General features: G+C 47.7%; 1 pseudogene across 1 annotated transcript; it reads right to left on the bottom strand.

Annotated features, from left to right (window-relative positions):
• Positions 1-254: 254 nt before the first annotated feature.
• LOC310775103 (N-acetylneuraminate-9-phosphate synthase-like) lies at positions 255-21,680 on the bottom strand (annotated as a pseudogene). Its single transcript, XR_014554036.1, has 6 exons — positions 21,344-21,680; positions 20,885-21,100; positions 20,656-20,756; positions 17,543-17,697; positions 3,635-3,901; positions 255-3,028 (listed from the first exon to the last, which is right to left on the bottom strand). The product of XR_014554036.1 is annotated as an N-acetylneuraminate-9-phosphate synthase-like (transcript).
• Positions 21,681-22,493: the final 813 nt, after the last annotated feature.

Raw genomic sequence — 22,493 nt, 5'->3', positions numbered from 1 at the left:
ATTCTCATGTCAACTGGATGGTAAACAATAACCGCGGCGCACGGAAGTGGAAGTCTTGATGTGGACATCCATACAGCGCAAACTCCGGAATAACGGCCGTCTGTCCCAGAGTTATATTAAGGCCTAATTATACTCTACGTTAAAGACGGAGATGGACAGAGCCTTCTGTCCGTACTCTGCGTTCATTTCGTGCGTATTTCTGTCTGTCCTCTGAAAGATACGGATACGCATGAAACGCACCAGATCCACACAAGTCAAGTCAAGTCAAGTTTATTTGTATAGCACATTTCATACACAGAGGCAATTCAAAGTGCTTCACATAAAATGGTTGACAGGAAAATAAAAGAATAAAAGGAGAGAATAAAATGGACATTTAAAAGCATAACAAAACTTAAAAAAAATAGTATAAAAAGTGCATTAAGCAACAGGCGCAGCAGTTGCAAAAAGAGCTAAAAACTTATAGAGGACTCATTGGGTTTGCATAATAGGCGTCCCTCCTAACGCATCTCCTCACCCTCTTGTGAGTATATCCGTATTACGGAACCATCACCCCGACCTGCAGTTTTTAACAGTAATTACAATAGAAACAGCAATTAAAAGCGACGGTAAACATAAAAGTCTTTAGTCTATTTTTAAAAGTAAGTAAAGTTGGGGCAGATCTGAGGTCTTCAGGCAGTTTGTTTCAGCTAGCAGAACCATAGTGGGTAAATGCGGCCTTCCCATGATTTGATTTGTGTCTCACACACACACACACACACACACACACACACACACACACACACACACACACACACACACACACACACACACACACACACACACACACACACACACACACACACACACACACACACACACACACACACACACACTCATACATTTGATTCTCTTCTGCCCACTGGTGGAAGTATTGCTTAAAGGCCCAATTATACTCTACGTTAAAGTGTAACTAACCCCCAAAACACTTTTTTTCAGCTTTTAACCAGTATATATGACTTTTGGGGTGGTGTGTGAAGATTTCTGGTCAGAATTTCCACATTTGAGACCAAACTGTTACCATTGTACCATTTGTATCATTTTCAGCCACATAAATGCCCTCTATGGGTTCAAACCTGCTTTTTTTTGCCCTAAAAAATGCCCAAAATGTAGTACAACCTGAAGTCACGATGAACCAAAGACTATGGGATTTCAAGATAGTAACTCCCCTACTCCCCCTTTACCCTTTCCCGGCTCCTCCCAACTCCAAGCCTATAAAAGCCACTATAATCATAAATAGAAATAAAAGGAAGGAAATGGCATTGTGTTGCTGTAAATCATTCCCAACCTTTTTCATATTAAGGACCTCTAATTTAGTTCACTTTGGAGCAATGGACCCCCATATGATGAGATTTGGTCTCTCAGATGCAAATCTGTGTTTTTTTTTTTTTTTTTTTTATGTAGCCTAGATATGATTTTGTCCAGAATTCCATTAAGTTGAGAGATAACAGAGAATCCTGGAATCCTCTCAAGGACCACTGGTGGTCCCCGGACCCCACATTGAGAACCACTCAACCACTTCGATTGTGCAGAGAGAGAGAATAGAGAGAGGAGGAGGGAGGGGGGAGAATGTTGTGTTTGTACTGTGGCCCAGCTACTCCGCTCTGGTCGCGCTCGAGAGGAAAAAGCAGAGGGTGATTTTTACACGGCGCACTGCACCTTTGGACAAGAATCACGAAAAAAACCCAAACGAAAATGAAAAACTGACTTCATAGCATTCTAGAGGACAAGTTGGTGAACAATTTAACGTGTTTACCTCAATGCAGAAATCTTCCATTGTGATTACATTAGAGCGTGTTCAGAGCGGGGGGTTTGTCCTGCCTCGTATTGTGCTCTGCTGCGGCCGGCTAACGATAACCTCGCGTCACCAGGCTCTTTTAACGATAGTTACATGGTAGTCAATGGCAGTAAAGTAGTTCGCCACTGAATGACCAAGTTGATATAACTTTCAACCATTTTGAGCAATGCTGTTTCCATACAGGCCACCAGCGTTGGCTAGTTGTTGATGTATATAAAGATTATGTAGCTCTCATACAACATTTTTCTTGATGCGGTGGGCAAACTGTCATGGCGTCGTTTTCCGGTAAAAAAAAATCAGAAGTTTCCTGTCTGAGCACAGCCAAAAAAATATAGTGAGACCAGAAGAGATGATCTTCGCCTTCATTTCTTGGTTTTTCCCATAGGTTTTTTCAAATCAAGCAGCATGCCGTTTTGTCACATATCTGAGGGAGTAAGTCCCCCTTTAAAGACGGAGACAGACAGAGCCTTCTGTCTGTACTCTGCGTTCATTTTGTGCATATTTCTGTCCGTCCTCTGAAAGCTTACGGATACCCAGCAGACCCACATACACACTCACACATTTGACTCTCTACTGCCTACTGGTGGATGTATTGCTATGATACCAACGTGAAAGATGCATGGAAGTATGTGGGCAGTGACGATTACACTTACTTTCTGAGGCAGGAAAGTAAGCTGGACTTTTAAACTGGACCCTCTATGGAGACGTCCAGGGTGCTTAGAACCGCACATTTTGTGGGGCTTTATTGGCATGACAGTTCACCAAACAATATTGCCAAAGTAACTGTAACAAGAGATTAAGCATCAATTAAATTATGAAAAGATTAAATAATTTAGTAAAGAAAAATAATTCCATCCTGCCATGTATGTGTGTGCACATGCGCGCGTGTATGTGTGTGTGTGTGTTGCTGCTGTGCTTTATCTCTCTCTCTCTCTCTCTCTCTCTCTCTCTCTCTCTCTCCCTCTCTCTGTCTGGCTGCCTCTCACTCCCAACCCTCATGGCAGACCCTTATTCTATCATGGCAGCTGTGATGCTGTCGTCTTCCTTGACGTCCACGCGGACCTTCTTGCCCACCAGGTGCTGCATCTCTTCTGGAGCGATGCCCTTCGGCTCGCCCACCTTCACCGCAAACATCTCCAGCCTCAGCACCGAGCCTTTGGGGATGTCCACCTTGGCCACCACTGACTTGCCCAGCTGGAAAAGATAAGGAGAAGAGAGAACCAAAACCAGAGACGGTTTAATAACTAATATTCGTTTGACTGGAAGTCCCTGGAACTGCTTCTCAGCTTGTAGTCTGGGGCCGAGTTGAGCCCCTTTATTAAAAGCTGGACATCAGCCAGAGTTATGCATCTTCAACATGATGGATATGATGCAGTTGGATTAAGACATTTATGATTGATTGATTTTTTCCCCAATATTTTATTTTCAACTTTTCCTGAAACAGAACAAGACAAACAAACAGGCTCAGATACAGGGGAGAAAACAAAACAAAAAACAAACAAACAAAAAACATGCCGCCACAACACTCAATATTACAGTTTCCTTATATAATATGGTGCTACCAGCTGGATAGGATGCTTATGTGCTTCTAGGAGATGTTGTGTAAGAGGTCAATGAGGAACTAGCCAGGCAAGTCACCTGCTGAACAGGTGCCCCACATCTCCATATAAAAATCCCATTGACTTCCCGACTATGTCACTATGGTACTCTCTTCCCTGACCGGCTGGGAAAATGGGGGCAGGCGCAGGGGGACAGTTTGATAGTAACACAAAATGTAATGAAATACTAAAGTGGACCCACCTTGTCATGGCAGGTCTTCTCACAGGGTAGCATCAGCTTGGTGGGCGTTCCCATCGCGGTCTCCACCAGCCGGATGGATCGGACCAGCTCAGCCAGCTCCGCGGGCTCCAGGGACGCCTCATGGTCGTTTCCCTTCCAGGTCTTGTCCAAAGTCACGTGGCGCTCCACGACCTTTGCCCCCATCGCCACAGCGGCCACAGAGATGTAGATTCCCTGCTCGTGTCCAGAATATCCGATGGGGATGTCCGGGAATTCCTTCTGGTATTCCTTTGGGAGAAGAGAGAGTGGGTAAAAAAAAACTATTGCTCACTATTGCTGGGGGGTATGTTTGGGGTATGTTTCCAGTGCTGTCTGTCTGTTTTTCTGTTTGTTAGCAGGATTACGTCAAAATGGTTGTTCCCATTTTCATTAAACTTGGTGGAAGGGTGTACTGTAGCAGGGGCCAAGGAAGAACCCATTAAATGTATCATAGGTCATAGTGAGTCAGGGTTTGAGGGGTGGGGAGTGGCTAGGTAGATGTTGGTGGTGGGAGGGGGCGTGGCCAAGAACGGGGGCAGGTCTAGGGAAAGGGGGCCATAGCTAGGGGTAGGAAGGTTGATTGATTTTATTTTTGGATAAAGAATAACAAAATCCAAAGGATGACATGCAAAAGTGTAAACACTTATTTCCATCATGGTCCCTGTTGTAGAGTGTCGGGGTTCGAGGGGTGGGTAGGGGGAGTCTCTGGGGAGATGTAAGGGTTCAGGGCTCAGGGTTAGGGTTCTAATGCGACTCACAAAATTCGCATATCATAGCAGGTTGGAGTATTGTCCTTGGTGGAGGTCTGCGCTTTCTGAGCACACTTCTAGTTATGTTTGCCATGGATATTCTCCATTTGGATACACCTCAATTTAGTTGAACTGAACTGATCAGAGTTGAACTGATTCATTTAATTACAGGGGTGAGTGTGGGAACGTCAGTGTGGGAATGTCAGTTCCACCTGCAAGGAATTCTCAATTCTGTGTCCAAAAATGAAAGCAGAAGATACACTCATGCCTTTGGCTAAAGTTCACATTAATACACCATTTGTGCTTTGACAATAGATCATCCATTGAATCATTTGATATGAGAAGCTCCTCCTCCTCTATGATGTATCGAGACTGGAGGGCTCATCTTGCAAATGCATGCCACCTTGTATTGCATTAAAACCCTTGGTGTTTAAGGCTGTCTGGTAATGTTATTTAATATTGTAGCATCATACAATATTTGAACAATGAGAGTGTTTCATCCACATAATGGAGTTATTGAAGATAACTGAGGTTCAGGAACATGAGACCGCACCATTGTCACTCATCACCACGTAAATGTAATCACCTGTACCTCCTCCAATCCATTCACCTGGGCTCAATCAACCCAATCTACTGTAGCCTATATATAACGCCACAATCCCACCAAACCCTGTTTGCATCAGATGTAACAAACCTGATCGCTAGGAAAAAACAGAAAACATTCGAAACGAACAAACGACAAATTAGATCCACAGCCACCAAAGGCAGAATTAGCTAGCAAAGAAAAGAGAAAGAAGAAAGTAAAGAAAAAAGCTCACCATGGCAGAAGAGCAGGGCGAAGGGGAGTTTTTCCTCCTAGCGTCCGACGAGGACCTCTTCGGCAGCCCCATCACGGAGACGGAGTCTCAGATGTCCCGCGCATCTCTGGCGCCGGGGCAGATTCCAAGAGAGAAAAGCCCCTCCGCTTCCACCAGCTCCGCGAGGTCTCCCACTTCAACATCACGGGAGTCCCGGGGCCGAAACCGGGTGGTCAGGCGAGCAGCGCCCTACAGACGAGCGCGGGCACGGTCACCCCCGTCCTCTCCACCAACACGCCGGGGTCCGAAGATGAGAGGCGGCCGCCACGAGAGGCGTAGTGCCGGCCCACCACCCGACCGCGGCGCGCCGGCTGGCCCTTCTTCTCAAGCTGGCCACCGCTCAGGAGGCACGACCGCCAGCCTACCATCACGGCTCGGCCGCCGATCAGCGACCTTCCCCGCTGGCCCGTCACACCAGCCCCGACACCACTCCGCTGGCCCGTCCCAGCCTCAACAACACCACTCCGCTGGCCCGTCCCCCCGGCCCCAACAACATCATTCCGCTGGCCCGTCCCCCCGGCCCCAACAACACCACTCCGCTGGCCCGCCACACCAGCCTCGACACCACCGCTCCGCTGGCCCGTCCCCCCAGCCTCAACACCGCTCCGCCGGCGCCTCGCCACAGAGCGGTTCTCCCCGCCAACAAACCATTTCAAGCTGGACAGTCGTACGCCTCCAACAGGCACTCCGTGACAGAGGGATCCCATACATCCGGTCTGACAACAAGGCAACCCTCTACCGGCGTTGGACTTCCGGTTTGGTGCCACCGGCAAACGTTCCGACACCCTACCAAGCCCAACGTTCCCACCTTCCCAGTGACGTCACCGCCCACCACACTGCTGCAGCTTCTGGCCAGGTCGTATCAGCACCCATTCCCACTGCAAATCCCTCTGCCAATACAGCCAACATCTTACTAAACTTCCTGTCTTCCCTGAATTCTCAACAGGTTGAAGACACACTAGCAACCCGGGCACATGCATCCCTTCGTCCCCCCCTCCTCTCTCATCCTCTTCCTTCTGCCCATGACACCGGAGCCCTGCTAGCTCCGCCTGCCATCGCGGCTCCGTACCCCCCCACCCCCCTCAGCATTCGCCCCCCCCACCCGGCCACCACGGCCCCCAACATCATCATCAGCTCATTTCCTCCTGTTCTTACCCCTTTCGACACCCTCCCTCCCCCTCCCCCAACCTCCCCCCCCCTCCCCCAACCTCCCCCCCCCCTCCCCCAACCCTCCCCCATCACCCCAATGCATATCAGGTTCTGTCAGCTTTGCTCTCCACCTTCCCACAGTTAGAGCAATCACTAGTTACCCAAGCACGCACGTCCCTTCGTCCCCCCCTCCCCTCCCATCCTCTTCCTTCTGCCCACGGCTCCGGAGCCCCGCTAGCTCCGCCTGCCACAGCGGCGTTACACCAACGGCCCCCACCCGCAGCGTCCGCTTCCGTTGCCACGGCCACCACGGCCCCCAACATCATCATCAGCTCATTTCCTCCTGTTCTTACCCCTTTCGACACCCTCCTCCCCCCTCCCCCAACCCTCCCCCCAACCCTCCCCCATCACCCCATTGTATTTAATAACATGTCTGTCCTTCCTTCCCTCCTCACACCCGTCCATCCGTCCGCTGGGCCCGCCCAAGCCACACCCTACACCCTAGCCACCGCCATTCCGGCCGTTCAGCCCCAGCAGGCAACGCCTTCCCCGGTCTCCTCCGCACTCAGGCAACAAATCCTTTCAGGTACTTATACCGACCTCGCCACACTCCTCCAACCCTCCACCGCAGACGCCACCCACCCTCGGGAACTGTTCACTGCATTCGGCCTTTCACAGCTCAAACCTCCCAGGCCTTCCCGTTCCAGGGAGCTAAACTCCATTGAGTTCGCATATTCTTTCTCCCTGTTCCGAGACACCATATGCACAGTGTACCCCGAGCGCAGGGCCGAACTAGACGCCTACCTTTCCACCATCTTGGATTTGGCCTTGCGTTTCGGGGGAACAGCATTCTACACTTACCACATACTATTCGCTTCCCAGGCAGCAGGCCGGCTGCAACAGTTCAATCAGGGAACATACTGGGGCACACTCGATGCAGAGCTGTACTGCAGGGTGTTTGCGGCACGCAGTGCCATTAACTGCACCTTGTGCGGGGCACCCTCCCACCCAGCCACCATCTGCGTCGTCGCCACCACACTACCTCGTCCCATGGCCCCTCCCGCTCCCACCCCCTCAGTCTTCTCACGGCTCAGCAACGCCCCTCCTCCCTCCATCACTCCCAAACCACTCATGCAGGGCCAAGGCCCGACTTCACGGGGGGGATCGGACAAACAGGGGCGACCCATCTTGTATCAAGGGAGCCGCATGATATGCAACAACTTCAACAGCCAAGGTTGCTACATAGCAGGGTGCCGCTTCCTGCATACATGTTCATACTGCGGCGGCGCCCACTCAAGACCGACCTGCCCTCACAGTCCAACCACACATACAGCATGACTAGGCCACCACCTCAGCACCCCGGTCAACATCACAGCACTCACACACGCCTTAAGGAACCATCCCGACCCACAGTTCGTTCACTTCCTCACCCATGGTTTCACTTTTGGTTTTCATCCGGGCATCATGGCCTCTCCCACCACATCATTCACCTGCCATAACCTCCAGTCGGCCCTCACCGAGCCAGACACAGTAGACAGGCTCTTGGCCAAGGAGGTGGCCGACAAATTTATGATTGGCCCATTCCCAGCCCCTCCCTTCATCACATACCGCATCAGCCCCATAGGAATCGCAACACGAAAATACTCCGGAAAAAAGCGCCTCATCATCGACCTCTCCTCCCCCCACAACTCATCCACTCCTAGCATTAACAGCCTCATTCCCAGCGCGGACTTCTCCATGAATTACCACACCATTAACCACGCCATCAAACTCATCCGCCTCGCCGGCCGTGGTGCCTGGCTGGCGAAGGCCGACATAACCAACGCTTTCAAGGTGCTGCCCATCAAGCCAGAATTCTGGAGATTTTTCGGAGTGTTGTGGAAGGGGTCTTATTATTTCGCCGTCCGCCTCACTTTCGGTTGCAAAAGCAGCCCAAAAATATTCGACACTCTCTCCGAGGCACTATGCTGGATCTTGACCAACGAACACCACATCCCATACATCGTCCACCTCCTAGATGACTTCCTCACAGTCTCACCACCATCAGCTCCCCCTGCACAAGACCTCTCCACCCTCAAGTCCGTCTTCCTCCAGCTCGGGGTTCCGCTGGCCCCGGAGAAGACGGAAGGACCCTGCACGTCCCTCGAGTTTCTCGGAATCACCTTGAATTCAGTCACCTTCCAAGCCTCCCTTCCGACCGAGAAACTCCACCGCATTTCCCTCTACATTTCCAACCACCTCCTCGCCTGCCGTTGCACTAAGCGTCAGCTCCTGTCTTTGCTCGGGCACCTCAACTACGCCATCCGCATTATCCCCCAAGGCCGCTCATTCATCTCCCACCTGCTGTCTCTTGCCACCACCGTTCCATCCCTCCACAACTACATCACCCTAGACGACGGGTGTAGGCTGGAGCTCACTTTGTGGCGGGATTTTCTCGCGTCGTGGAACGGCATCTCGTTCTTTTACGAGGACGCTATAACCAAGCCAGACGACATCCAGCTGTTCACGGACGCCGCAGCCTCCGCCGGCTTCGGCGGATACTACAACGGTCGCTGGTTCGCCTCCGGTTGGCCGCCGGAGGTGTCCCTCCTCACACCATCCTCCGCACTCCTGGAACTGTACCCCATCATTATTGCAGCAATCTTATGGGGGCACGAATGGTCAACAAAGGTCATACTCATTCACACAGACAACCTCAGCACAGTCGACATCATCAACAAAGGACGCTCACAATCACTGGACATAATGAAATTCATCCGCAGACTCACCCTGGTTTCTGCCCAACACCAATTCATCATCCGGGCCGCCCACATTCCCGGTCACTGCAATTCCATCGCTGACTCCCTCTCCCGTTTCTCGTTCCAGAAATTCAGATCCTTGGCACCCGACTCAGACCTGCACCCGACACCGATCCCTCCGTTTTCGACCACCATCTTCCCCTGAATCCTCCGCTCCTCCACCTGGTGGCCTCCACGCAACAATTCATACTGAACAGCCTAGCCCCCAAAACCCTGTCCTCATACTACTCTGGCTGGTGCTCCTTCAAAGCATTCCATAACGCCCATCACCTCCCCTTCCCGTCCGTCAATACCATCTCCGTCACCAGCTTCATCACTTACGCTCACACAGTTCTCAGGATCAGAACATCCACCATCCAAGTTTATCTCAGCGGCATAAACTTTTTCATCAAACTACTCACCGGAGCACCTGCAGCCTCCATCTCTCACCCCCACGTCACCATGCTCATCAAAGGCCTCCGAAAGGCCGAGCCTCGACTTCCTCCCAAACGCCTTCCCCTGACAACCGACCTCCTCACCAGGTGTATCCTCACTCTCCGTGCAGGGTACTCGACTCCCGCCATCGACTCCACCCTTGAAGCTATGTTTCTCCTGGCCTTCTTCGGCTTCCTCCGCTGCTCAGAGTTTACCACCAACTCCTCCAAGTACAACCCCCTACAGCACGCCAGTCTGTCCGACATCACCATCCACTCACCCGACACCCTGAGGTACAACCTAAAAAGAAGCAAGACCGACCAAGTCGGCCTCTCTCACCCAGTGTTTCTGTTCCGCCTGAATTCATTCCTCAGTCCCTACGAACCAATCATCAACTACATCAACGGAAGATTAGCAAAACACTCCTCTCCCCACGATCCTCTGTTCACGACCGAATCAGGCCGAGTCGCCACACGGTTCTGGTTCCACCATCACCTCCGCCACGTCCTGCTCAAATCAGGAATCTCTCCAGATCTGTTTTCCGGCCATTCATTCCGCATCGGCGCAGCAACAACAGCATCCAGACAAGGCCTCCCGGACCACACCGTCAGAATCCTGGGCCGCTGGTCTTCCCAAGCCTATCACACATACATCCACAACAACCTCGAAGACGTCCGAAGAGCCCATGCGCACATGGCCATCTGAAGTACTTTTTGGGGGGCTGATGGAGCCGGGACTCCATCCCTGTGAAGCCGCGCTCCAAACGTAAGAGGCACTTCACCGGAGACGTTACCCCCACCCTGAGTCTCGACCCCCCTGGTTCCTGACTAGTCGAACATCATCAACATCATCCGCACCCCGACCCCATTACGACTCGCACCCAAACACTCAAACTACAATAAATTAATTTTGTTTCGAACTATGGTGTGGTCTGTGTTAGTGAAATGGAGTTATTGAAGATAACTGAGGTTCAGGAACATGAGACCGCACCATTGTCACTCATCACCACGTAAATGTAATCACCTGTACCTCCTCCAATCCATTCACCTGGGCTCAATCAACCCAATCTACTGTAGCCTATATATAACGCCACAATCCCACCAAACCCTGTTTGCATCAGATGTAACAACCCTCCCGCCCAACCCTATTTTAATCCATTACGGGCAGCACGTGCAGAGTTGCATGTTCTCCTCGTGCTGCGTGGGTTTTCCCCGGGTACTCCGGTTTCCTCCCACAACAATTCTAAAACATGTTAGCTAGGGCCACTGTTGGCATCTGCATAACCTTGAATCTCTATCCTCTGCCCACAGGAACCACAGGGGGCTGATGGAGCCGGGACTCCATCCCTGTGAAGCCGCGCTCCAAACGTAAGAGGCGCTTCACCGGAGACGTTACCCCCACCCTGAGTCTCGACCCCCCTGGTTCCTGACTAGTCGAACATCATCAACATCATCCGCACCCCGACCCCATTACGACTCGCACCCAAACACTCAAACTACAATAAATTAATTTTGTTTCGAACTATGGTGTGGTCTGTGTTAGTGAATTATTCTATAGGGTATCAATATTTGAGATGGGTGAAAATGGGTTGCCAAGTCATGCGATACTTTCCGGAGGAAATAAGATTATTTGGAATCAGACACCAGGAAGAATGGAGCGCTCCCTACATTGCTTTTAGTGACACTTAAAGGGATAGTTCGGTTTGTTTGAAGTTGGGTCCTATCAGCTAGTCAGAGACACTAACGTAATTCGGTACAGTGGTCTGGAAGCGAGGCGCAGTGTCTAACGAGATCCGGCACCCAGAGGAGCAGCCTCGCGCAACCTCACCAGCCTTTCCTCTCGCAGTACTGGGGGTCAACAACTAAAACGTAATTTAGCCACCAAAAAACAACGCCTACCTAAACAAATCGATATCAGTGTACATGCACGCTCTATTTGAGAATTTTCAGCGCTTTACTTTTCCGCCAAACAGTCATTTCATTCGGCACTACTTTTTCTCCCAAACGTATCACTACCGTATTCCTCCGCTCAACTCCTGCACAGAGCCGCGGTGCTGGATCACTCCGCAGATCACAGGTTATCTCAGTTCACAAAGTAGTTGCATCGCGACAGCACGTCTGGAGTATTTTTCCCATCAATAATTCAACGATGGTGCGTGTTTGTGTATTTCCTGGCTGTTCAAACAGACAAAGATCCTGGTCTGGTTATCGGTTTCACCGTATTCCTTTGAAGAACCAAAGTATTACACAGTTGTGGCTTGTTGCACTGAATAGAGACATCAGCACTCCTCCCGAAAGTTTGGCAGAACTTCGCGTTTGCAGTGTACATTTTTCTGAAGAGGATTATCAACAACCCATAGCAGATAAGAAGGACAAGCACTTTCTGAAGAGCGATGCTGTACCTAGACCAGAGGTGAGATATGAAATAGGAATCACATCATGCTTGTAGGCTACTATCGCAATTTTTTTTTCTCTTTTGTCTAAATGCATGACGAAATCGGCACGTTTTCACGTTATTTATGCGCAATATTACTTTCACAGGCATGGTCGCAACCCCTGATGATTCCATAGTGTTTCCCCTGCAATGTGTTACTAGTGCTCACCTGTCTATCTCCCTGTCTATGCTTTGTTTGTGTCTAGGCATCGTGCACTCTCTTCCTCCGTCTCCTGGTTCAGCTCGTCCTGCTCTCCTGGCTGTCTGCTCATCATCCCCGGGGCTTCCTTCCTGCATGGCCGGCTTGTTGGTGCAGCTAACAATGGAGCTACACTCTTAGGCCATTCCAGTTTAGATTCTGTCTCCTTCAACTCCACCCTCATCACACATCTGCATGCCCCCCTGCTAGCACCTTCAAAGCTCTGAGCTACACCACTCTGCCAAGCTTCCCCCATCCATCATGTCACACTGTCCTGTTACCTCCAGCATGTAAAAAAGACATTCACACCAAGGACTCCTACACTGAAACAAATCAGACCTCAGCCCCCCCATGATAACATTTTGTCCCATGGTCCTCCGGAACACCAGATTTTAGCTTTTAGATGTGTGTTTTTTCACATAAAATGTATGAAACTGATCCCCCTAAGAGTCATATATTTGGTCACTGTTGCATGAGTGTTATTTGATAAATAAATCCAGATTTGATCACATCAACTTTCACTTTATTTACATCTTGTTGCTTTACATGTTTGGTTGGTCGCACCAGAGAAAAAGTATTCTATGTCATGATTGATTGATGTCCAAAAATTAAAAAAGATCCAGTGCATCTTGGTTTTCTTTGAAGCCAATGTACTGTCCATTGGGGGATGGATATGCATTTCGAATTGTATCCACAACACATGATGGTAACACCGCTCTGTTGCCTTTTCCAAGCTGCTCTCCTCTCATGGCCCACTCAAGCACTACCCGGTAAGCAACCAGCCTGAATTGCCTGAAACAGAACAAAAACAAACAAATGTTTTACGGTTGTTATTGGAAAAAATAATATGCAGTATACCACTGTCATAGTGTCAAAAAAAGATTAGGCTACATAATAGGATGGTTTCCCATATGCCTCCTACAATGTGGTGTTATTTCCCATAATATATGGGATACATATGTCTAATTTATTTGCGATATACAGTATCGTAAGAACAGTGTGATATATAGATGACAAAACAATCAAATTATATGATTTATTATATATTTACAGTTGTTATTACAAAAAATAATATACAGTATACCACTGTCATTATTGTGTCATAAAAAGTTTAGGCTACATAATAGGACGGTTTCCCATATGCCTCCTACAATGTGGTGTTATTTCACATAATATATGGGATATATATGTATAATTTATATGCGATATACAGTATCGTCTAACAGTGTGATATATATGGATGACAAAACAATCAAATTATATGAATTACTCGACTGATATGTGCTGTGCTCCCACAATACGTGTAGAAGTTTAGGGTGGGAACATGTCGGCCAAATAGGCTATTGTAGTCTATATTGTAACGTTTCATATCAGCTGGAGGTGGTGAGATGTAGCCTTGCCAGTAACAAAATAGGCAGGCCTAGAACAAGGAGAAAAGACTTACCGTAAATTCCGGACTATAAGCCGCGGCTTTTTTCCCGTTTTTTGGCCCCTGCGGCTTATATAACGGTGCGTCTTATCTATGGATTTTTTCAGAAAAAAAAAAAAAAAAAAAAAAAAAACTCTCTTTTTTAGCACTCTTTCTAACTATGAATCCACTTCTGTTTTAATTTCCTCTCTTGCCCTCTTTTCACCACACCGCGGACACTGTGTGCACTGTAAAAATAAACAACGGTGGTGTTGTGTTATGTTGTTTTGTTGAAATGTTGTAATACGGTAAATGGGAGCTTCCTCAAACAGCCATCTCTTCCCGACAATCCCCTCTGTGCGTGACCACTTACATATGGTAATTACGGTAAGCAAACGGCCACTCGGGCAACAACTCCCTCCCCCGACTACCAGGAGAAAATCACAAACTTCGGCGAATTCACACAAAGGAAGATCAAGGAATATTCACAACAAGACGAGCAGTAGAAGCAACACTCTCACTTACCATGGGGAAGGTACGCAGAAATTCACACGAGGCAGCTTTCAAGTTGAAAGCAGTCAATCTCGCATTAAAAGAGAGCAGCCGCCGATCAAACAGAGCAGCCGCGCGTAACCTGGGCAAAAGGGACTGTCCGTCCGGGGGAGAACTACTGAACAACTCCCTCCCGACTATCAGGAGAAAATCACAAACTTCGGCGAATTCACACAAAGGAAGATCACGGAATATTATAGGAGTGTGAAAACATCCACAATTACCAACGGGTTCCAAAACGCTGGACTGCTGCGGGATGAAGAGGATGACGCCACGGGGACTGCCCCCTAGTCCGATACCTCACGAGTCCGATACCTCACGAGTCCGACACCTCATGGTTTTGGGTTAGGGTCTGGGGGAGGTTAGGTTTAGGCGTGGGGGTGGGAGAGGTTAGGTTTTGGGTTAGGGTCTGGGGGATGTTAGGTTTAGGCGTGGGGGTGGGAGAGGTTAGGTTTTGGGTTAGGGTCTGGGGGAAGTTAGCCTCTTTTTTCGGACTCGTGAGGTGTCGGACTCGTGAGGTATCGGACTCGTGCCATGGCACCTGAAGGAGAGAGGAGAGTGGTTGACGAAGCCACCCTGAACCTGTTCGTTTCCGACACTGAAGATGAGGACTTTGGTGGTTTCAGTACGCAGGAAGAAGAGGAAGACGAGGATTAGTGACTTGACTTCTCTGGTTACAGGTTTGCTGCACATATACGGTAGCCTATTGTTGTGTGATTTTGTCTGGGGATTAGTGACCTGACTTTTGTTTTGTTTTGTTGAAATGTTAATAAATGGGAGCTTCCCCAAACAGCGATCTCTTTCCCGACATTCCTCTCTGTGCACGAACCCTTTCATATGGTAATTAAACATCAAAACACCCGCGGCTTATAGTCCGGTGCGGCTTATAGAAGAAAAAAATAGTCAATTTTGGTCCCGCGGCTTATACACCGGTGCGTCTTATAGTCCGGAATTTACGGTACTTTGGAGACAACTCGTCATCTGGCCCCTCTGCTCTGGGACGTTTCCCCCAATTTATCTTTGGAATGGTGAAAAAAGTCCGCAATACACCGGGATTCAGTAGGGCAGCATACTCTGGGTGGTTGGTGATGCAGACTGTATCTGGAGGATCCTCTGCTTCTGAAAGATCGGCAAGTTGCGTTGCTACCAGGTTCCACTCATAGCAGCAGTAGCTCTCTGGCTCTGTGGGCATGGCCTCACAGTTTCCACATCTGCACCACCAGGTAGATTGCAATCGTTCTCTTTCTTCGGGCCCCTCATCTTGGTCAGCTGTTTCCACATCAGCTTGTCTTTCTCTTTCTGCCCGTTCAATGTCTCTCTGCAAAAGTTCCTCCTCGGTATACTGTGGTTCATAGAGGTATCCTCTTGCCCCCATGGTGAACGGCATATCATCGTCGCTATCAAAATCACTCATATTTTCATTCGTGTAGGCTATCGTACTTGCTGTGTCTTCTTGAACAACAAACAGGAAAAATGAGCCTGATCCCAGCGGATCTGCGGAGTGATCCAGCACCGCGGCTCTGTGCAGGAGTTGAGCGGAGGAATACGGTAGTGATACGTTTGGGAGAAAAAGTAGTGCCGAATGAAATGACTGTTTGGCGGAAAAGTAAACGCTGAAAATTCTCAAATAGAGCGTGCATGTACACTGATATCGATTTGTTTAGGTGGGCGTTGTTTTTTGGTGGCTAAATTACGTTTTAGTTGTTGACCCCCAGTACTGCGAGAGGAAAGGCTGGTGAGGCTGCGCGAGGCTGCTCCTCTGGGTGCCGGATCTCGTTAGACACTGCGCCTCGCTTCCAGACCACTGTACCGAATTACGTTAGTGTCTCTGACTAGCTGATAGGACCCAACTTCAAACAAACCGAACTATCCCTTTAATCTCTTAAGTATTTTTCAATAATGAGAGACTAGTAAGAAGGTTCAAATCAACTTTAATGATACAATAAACAAATTAGGTTTGGCGTATGACTCCATGATATGATGACGCTCCTCCTGAGATGTGAGGAGGGCGTCAGTGATGTAATAGAGCTGGGGCAACTACGTCACGTCTGGGTGTTGTGGGCGATTAGGACAAGCTCCGGAACACGTGTGTTGCTGGCTGAACGTTGCGGGCGCGCTGTGGTTGTTTACTATCAAGCTTAAAAACGACACTGAAATGGCGAATGGTTGCTGTGTTGTTAACTGCCATAACCGTTCGCACGACGGACGTGAAAGGATCAATGGGGTGAGATTTTACTGCTTGGAAGCAAAACAGTGGAAGCCATGTAGCCGACGTAACAAAGAGGCGTAATCCAAACATACAAGTAGGATAGGCTATTATGTGGGTATCGATCGCTATACAGACAGACTAGCGGAAATGTGTTTGTTGTTGTTGAGTTGGAACGTTAGCTACACAGCTAGCTGGCTACAACATAGCTAACTAGGACACGGAAATTTACCACCAGACACTCCTCGAATAATCAGTGTGTTGTATATGAAATGTTTGAGTTTGATCCTGACTGGGTGCCTTTCATGAAACCTCGGGTACACAGCAACACAGCTAGAACAGTTAAACTGGTTAAAGGAGAATTCCGTTTTTTTACACCCCGGACCTTATTTCCAGCCTAAAATATGATGTTTTACTCACCCAGAGAACTTTGGTTTCATTCTGATCACCATAGAAGATATTCAGGTCCGAGTATAGTGAGAGAGTAGAACTGGCCAAAACGGAGGGAAACGGGGCATACGTAGTACACACTGTAAATAACGTATTTTCTGCAATGTAGCGGTTCATATCCTCATAATATCTTGTTCATAAATTAACGTGAATTTGTCTAGTCTCCTCCGGGCTGCCTCGGGCAGCTTCGGGCAGCCTCGGTTTCCTCATCCGCGGTCTGTGAATCCAACTCTCGCCACAAGTCCCGCTGAAGTCTCGTGAGTTTCCTGCTGACTCCTTTGTCTACCTGGCTATTGTCTACCAGGAATCACTTTGCACCAGGGCCATTTTCCCGCGACTATCGACTTGTTTACAACAACGGATGAAGAGCTAATCTAAATTGAAGAGCGGATGAGGAGAGAGAGAGAAACAACAGGCCAGGTACGAACAAGCGCTGCATGGCCGAGAACAGAGGAGGAATGCCTCTGTTGAAATTAATAATACAAAATTTATAAAAAAGAAAGAAGGATGAGGAGGTGAGGAGCTCAGTGATCTGGGACAACGTTGGACTCAAGCTACTGCTCCTCCACATTTAGAGGAGTCAGTTGAGGGGGTTCAGACACCTGGTAAGGATGATCCCTAGCACCCCGTTTTGCAGGTGACACATTCTATTCTATTCTATTCTATTAATCTCACCATGATCACTTTGAGGTTGACCTCCTCAGGGTCCAGAGGATAGGCGCTGGTACACTGCAGGATGGAGAAGTTCTGGTTGTGCTGCTTCACTGTCTGGTAGACCCGACGCATCGTCTCCATGGACTGCATCCCGCTGGACACCACCATGGGACGGCCTGCCACAGCCGGACAGAAAGAAAGAAAGAAAGAAAGGCAGGAGCAGATAGAGGGCAGGAAGAGGAGAAATAGAAGGAGACAACAGAGCGAAGAAGGCAAAGGTGATTTAAAAATGGGGGCCACCAAAGGAAGAAAAAAAACACTGCAAACTTCTGTCAGATAAAAACACTTGTCGTGTTCAAAGTTGGACACCCACTGTATGTTCTCAACAATCCACTTGTCATTCTTTAATATCTTGTCAGTCATTACAAATGTAGTGACTATAAGCAGGCAGCAGTTGTGAACGATATTAGATGCAGGGACTTTGTCACCCTATAGGTTGTACTGAATTTGCGTGCCAGGTTTTCAACATCATTATGATAGTTATTATAATAAACTATTATTATTACTTATTGGGCATAGGCCAGTTAATTTTTTACAATGGGAAAGGAAAGGCATCCATGTACTGGGTGACATTTCCAACAATGATGGTGTCAGATAATTTCAGGACCTTCATTTTTATTATATTTACAGCTTAGGGCATCCCTCAAAGCTCATGGTGTGCTGTGGAACCAACCCTTAGAACATACATGGGCAAACTACGGCCCGCCACCTGTGTGGCCCGTGATGGAATTGCATTTTGTTTTTGTTTTTTTTGTTTTTTTACACAGTGCACCTGAACGCAACATGCAAGATACCCGCTGAATAAGTGTCCAAATGTTCATGTCATTCTGGCCAATACTCCACTTCTGTTATAGCATTTCAGTCTGGAATATGGAATATCTTTCAATAATCTTTATGACTAAAAGGCTACATTGAATTAGAAATTTAAATAATTAACTCATTGGTTTTGGATTTATTTAGCTTCAAGACTGCATTTTTGTTTGTGTGACCCTCAACACAGGCTTTGATCATCCCGGGCCACTTACTGATACTTATGCTTAAATTAACCCACTCATATTCTGATTTATTTCAAGAAAAACATTTTGGCTAGTGGAAATTCTAATTGGCTGGTAACTTTAAAATCTAGCAGCCATATTGGCAGGTGGTCAAAAAAGTTAATTTCAAGCCCTGAGAGCAGGTGGTGACATAGGAGTGAGTGAGAAAAGGATGAAATATTGGTGGTTAAGACTGAATAATGACATCACAACTGTTAATTTAAAATGAGTTATTCCTCTAAACGTGGCTTCAAATGCACCAAATTTTTCACGCTGGCGCCGTTCGGCCCTCAGCAAAACCTGGTAGCGAGGACATTTTTTGTGGCCCTCTCTATCATCAAAGTTACCCATCCATGGGTTACGGCATGACAATATTTGTTCGGCCCCCGGCAACAATCTGGGTTTCTCATGTGGCCCCCCATGAAAAATAATTGCCCACCCCTGCCTTAGAACATCATCCTTTCCATAGAACCTTCAGCTCCAGAGGTGTGCTGTGGAACCAACATTACCTTTCCATAGAACCTTCAGCTCCAGAGGTGTGCTGTGGAACCAACCCTTAGAACATCAACCTTTCCATAGAACCTTCAGCTCCAGAGGGGACTCTAAAGGCTTAGCTTCGGCACAAAACTACTTGAAGCCTCTTATGAGACTGTCGACAGGCAATGGAGAAGTGATATCCCAAATGTGGAACTGGATCATGATTGGGACTCTGTTTGGGTTAACATTTTGTTGGCTTCATGTAATCTCAATCATCAACAAATTCACCCGAACTATGTACATAGAACCTACTTTACTCCTAGAAGAACTATGTACATAGAACCTACCTTACTCCTAGAAGAACTATGTACATAGAACCGACCTTACTCCTAGAAGAATGCATCTAATGAAAATTGTAACCGATCCTTTCTGCTCCCTATGCCAGGCATGTCAAAAGTCAAAACCTACGATGAACCTTAAGTTTCATTTCGGCGTCCTTGTTAACAGGCGAGGCCGTTCCCACCAGCCACGTGCGTGCCTTGCTCAAGCCGCGCTCAAGCGATTGTTCAGGATTCAGTCCTATTTTCCAAGCATGAAGCTGCCAGGCATGAAGTCAATGGAAGCTGTGGGCGGGTTCAAGGCGAAACCGAGCGAGGCGCTGAGGAAAAGAGAATGCTTCTGGTGTGACCGGTTATGTGTGAGCTCAACTTCAGTTCTGCTTATGTTAAGCGCCAGGTGTGAACAAAGGCTTAGTCATGCCTGGGGCATTGCATAACAAATTGTGTCACATGGTGATGAACTTTGATCTGATATGGTACAACTGTGCATCCAAATTGGGAAGTTGTTTTACATTATGTACATATTTATGGGGAAGTTGTTTTACATATTATGTAAAACAACTTCCCCATTGGGAAGTCATATATTATATGACTTTTTATGGTCTAGCTTCATGCAACACATTTGGACACATCTATTTACCCATCCAACTCCCAACCTACTTGACTCACTTCACCATGTCTACAGTGGGTGTGTCTATGCACCCAAGCATCACCGAACCCAAGACTCATATAGTTGTCAGGAGTCTCCATTTAGTCTGTCGTCTGCTCTCAAAGGGATGCCAAATCCAAAATGTTTTCAGGACAACAGAAACTCTCAGAAGCACTTTATTATTAGATGCAGATGCAGATGTGGATTTTTTTTTATTATTTCAAACTACACAATGCTTCTCCAGCAACCGGTGTAACTGAAGGTAAGTTCAGGTAACAGTAATTTCATACTCGTATATGCGTTGTCAAATAGTTTGTGCCCTAATTGTAGAGTCAAATAGAATCAAGGCACTAAAAAGAGGACTATTGGTTGGGATACTTCTACACAATATATTTTGAAATGTCTTCCAAGAGGATTAAGAAATTATTCCCTCCAAAGGAAAAGAAGATTTAACTTTCATAAAGAATGAAATATAATATAATATAATATAATATAATATAATATAATATAATATAATATAATATAATATAATATAATATATGTCATTAATGAAGCATTGATACATGTGCCTCATACCTTTTTTTTGCAGTTTTCTCAAGATAGGGGAAGTTGTTGGCATCGCAGGAGGCAACTTTGAAGAAAGGCACATTGAGCTCATGGAGAAACTCTATGGCCATCTGTGGGAATTATGGAATAATTAGAAGAATGCAATGAGGTATTCTTGCTTAAAGAAACTCAACCATTCACCATTGGTGGTGAACCATTTTGGACTTGTGAAGTAGAAAAAAATATCACTCAGTCTTACCTCGTCCATCCCAGAGGCGGTGAGGAAAATGCCAATCTCATTTGCATACTTTTGCATCTCCCTGTACTGCTCATGGCTGAACTCCAAATGGCGCTTGTGGTCCCCGTAGGTTTTCCCCCAGGAGTGTTTGGAGTTGTAGGGCCGCTCCAGGGCTCGCCTGCTGAACTTGTGCTCCAGTTCACTCTTCTGGAACTTGGCACAGTCAGCACCACAGTCCTGAGATGAGACAGAACATAAAGAGGAGAGGAGTGGAGAGGAGAGGAGAAGAGAGGAGTGGAGAGGAGAGGAGAGGAGAGGAGAGGAGAGGAGAGGAGAGGAGAGGAGAGGAGAGGAGAGGAGAGGAGAGGAGAGGAGAGGAGAGGAGAGGAGAGGAGAGGAGAGGAGAGGAGAGGAGAGGTGGTGAAACAAAAGTACAATTGGTAGCTTCTAAATAGACACCTCTCCCTTCCACAATGTTACCTTTGCCATCTTGATCATTTTCTTGGCAATCTCAATGTCTCCTTGGTGGTTTTGTCCAATTTCAGCAATGATGAAACATGGGTGGGAGCCACCAATCATTCTACCAGGACACAGTTCAAATTCCAGAGGCATTCTGGTGGTAATGAAGGAACCGAAGTGCTGAGTGAAATAACGGAGATCGTGCAGAAAGTCTCAACACCTGGTGTGGTCAAATGTAGATGGAGATGTGGAGATGAAATGTCAGAGGTGGAAGAGGCTTGAGTCACGCGATCCCTCGGTTTTTATACCACCTCAGCCCTGCCTGAATAATTGTGACGTGACTACACACACCTTGCCTCTGCAGCTGGGTTTGGCCTGTACACACACACACACAAGCGTGTGCGCGCGCGCGCGCGCGCCACACGCTCACACACACACACACACACACACACACACACACACACACACACACACACACACACACACACACACACACACAATCTAGTGTTGGAAGATTGTCATCACCTGGCAGAGCAGTAGGTATGATGCAACAATAATTGACTGGCTTTGAGGATCACAGCTGTAGGCTACTTATGTATCCGAGCTTTTAGTGTCTTATACCCCCTCCCGCCCCCTGAGATCATCAGATGCGGCAACACTTGTTGTTCCGAGGTCTAGACTGATACAGAAAGGGGACAGAGCTTTTGCGGTCAAGGCTCCCAGACTCTGGAATGACTTGCCTGAGGAGATCAGGGCCGCAAACTCTGTCTCATCTTTTAAATCACTGTTAAAAACCCACCTGTTCAAAACTGCTTTTCAGTGATTTTAGGGCATTTTAGGTCATTTTTATTTTCTGTTCTTAACACACATTGAGTGCCAAGGACGTCTGTGCACGTCCTAAAAAAAAGTAACGAGGAGTGCCAAGGACGTCTGTGGACGTCCTAAAATCATAATTCATATTATTCCATAATTCTGCTGTTTAAGGTCGTACCCAGCCAGTGAGCATGAATCCCTTCAAGGGATCACACGGCGCCACCTTAAACATCTACACGGGAGCTGCGCCACCCACCTCAGATCCTTTACTTTGTGCAGGAGAAAGCGGAAAAAGCCGTGATCAAAGGGGAAACCGATGCATGCTGCAGCCAGAGCCATATAGATTGCTCTGTCTGCA

Source organism: Poromitra crassiceps, assembly GCF_964638095.1.
Source record: "Poromitra crassiceps genome assembly, chromosome: 4".
Classification (NCBI taxonomy): domain Eukaryota; kingdom Metazoa; phylum Chordata; class Actinopteri; order Beryciformes; family Melamphaidae; genus Poromitra; species Poromitra crassiceps.
The sequence above is the reverse complement of the archived record's forward strand: the minus strand, read 5'-3'. Positions and strand labels throughout refer to the sequence as shown.